The sequence below is a fragment of the Hibiscus syriacus genome, unplaced genomic scaffold, assembly GCF_006381635.1.
Source record: "Hibiscus syriacus cultivar Baekdansim isolate YM2019G1 unplaced genomic scaffold, ASM638163v2 tig00005459_pilon, whole genome shotgun sequence".
Taxonomy (NCBI): domain Eukaryota; kingdom Viridiplantae; phylum Streptophyta; class Magnoliopsida; order Malvales; family Malvaceae; genus Hibiscus; species Hibiscus syriacus.
The window spans coordinates 1,944,053-1,946,188 of record NW_024062058.1 but is presented as its reverse complement, the minus strand read 5'-3'; the positions used below and the strand labels follow the sequence as shown (position 1 = coordinate 1,946,188).

Here is a 2,136-nt window from a genome sequence, read left to right as displayed (position 1 = left end):
ATTGTCTGGTACTGCTAATACGTAAAAATTTTACTTATTAAAATAAAGTGGGTATAATGACCTTAACTCATCATGATTAATAAAGTGGGTGCTGATTTAGTAGGGATTAAGGTAAGATGGAGGTTAGATTTGGATTTAAGGATTATGATATGTCAACTTAAAAATTTTACGGTATAATGACCTTAACTCATCATGATTGATACAATAGTTAGTTGAGATGAGTTGATGTCTATGTGATTAAAAGATATTAAAATAAAGTAAAATTTTACGACGCTCGACGAGTACAATCAAACACTACTAACGATAAAACGATAAGCACCCCGAGTACCATTAGTTTAATTTATAAAAATTTAAAAGAATTAACGTATAAAACGAAGAATCATAAATCACTCCAACGTAATTTTAATGATTTTATGAACATGTTATTTCCTACTTCCAGTTTTGCGTTTTCCATCAGCAGGAGCTGGTTGCCTCCCATTTCGATGCAAAAGCTGGCCTACTCCATTTCCTTGTGTCTTGGATGGTGACGGCCCTGGCATTGGATGTAATTTTTTTCTGCTAAGATTTACAAGCTTTTAGTAACATGCCAAAAACATAATGTATGTATGTGTGTGTGTGTGTGCGCATTTGCCTTACCTCTGTTCTGGGGTACTTGCGGGCTTTGGAATAGGTTTCTTGGCCTTTGATCCAATCCCAATCCCATTGGTTATGCTGCTAAGTTTGGACTGATTGAATTGCCAAAGCAAATAGGGTTCGGACGTGTCGCTGGTAGCAGCATCAAGGTCAACTGTGTAATCGTTAGCCGCCATGCTGAACCTATTATCCCCCAATAACATATTATATGGTGATTGATCTGGATAAATCTCTGAAGAATCTTGGAGATATTTCTGGCAAAAATACATTGGGCAAATTCCCATTTTCTGCTTCCCAACATCCTAAGGGAATGGCATCTTGCTTGTTCACCATGACCTTATCCACCCACTCCCCCGAGTCCGGTTCTTTCTCGTCATCCAGAAGTTTTGTGTAGGACTGGTAACAGGAGGCCAGGAAGGTGAAATTGCTAGTAACTCGTCAAGAGCAAAGAAGTTCTTCTCTTGCCTCAATGTAGTGTTTGTGCGCAACTGCAAAATGCAGAACAAATTATTAAATTTAACATCTAGGTCTACTAAGATACACACACACACACTGTGTACTTGTGTAGAGAATGCATCATGATGATCTAAACAATCAAGCTTTATAGAGAACTCGAGCAATCTTCTTACACTGAATTGTTATGTTATTATGTAACTTTGGCAAGAAATTACATCCAATCAAATGTGGAAAACAATAGGTACTTTGATGTTACCCCATCACCCATGAGTTGTCTCGCCCCCAACATATCTCCAACAGGTGATTAGGACTAAGCGGCGACAAGTCACTACTAGCCTTTGTTCTGTATTTTTCAGAGCTACCAGTGCTGGATATTATAGATTGCTGACTTTGCTCCGTTTCTTCCTCTTTCCTTGCCAATGCCGCCTTAAGGCTCGCGATCTGAAACAGGATTCCGACAAGTTACTAAGAGGAAAGTCAAAGAGTATAACATTAGCCAACTATCGATTACTATCTAGACCAAATAACCTGTTCTTTGAGCTCTTTAACGTCTGTGGTGTCTTTGTTCACTCCTGCAGCCCCAAGTTCAACAGTAGCCACGCGCCGCAAATTTGAGAGTGCTTACTGTTTCAGCCAGGGCATCAGGCTCCGGGCTTATGTGAACAAACATTAGTGTCTTTGCCTGCCCTCCTGGAAATACATTGCCGGTCTCAGTACAATTAAAACTTCTGAAAATAAAAAATGAACGCAGTTCATTTGCTCCTAAGAAGTTTCGACGGTTTAAACTTACCGAGTGAATCTTGAAGAACTTGAGCGAGTTTGCTGTTTCTGTAAGGAACATGTGGATTCCTTTGGGCAAGGGAAGAAATCACATCTCCTAAAGCTGATAGAGATTTGTTGATGTGTTGTGCCTCTTTTAGTCGATCTCCTTACCTCGGACTTGTTCACTCTCTCACTTCCTGCGAGGTCAACAAGATGCATGCAGCCTCGGAGAACAGTTCCAGTTGATAAATCTCTTCCTTGGACACGGACGGTCAAGCAACTCAT

At 40.0% G+C, this 2,136-nt stretch overlaps 1 pseudogene; it reads right to left on the bottom strand.

The window, feature by feature from the left end:
- Positions 1-374: 374 nt before the first annotated feature.
- On the bottom strand, positions 375-2,136 carry LOC120199473 (annotated as a pseudogene).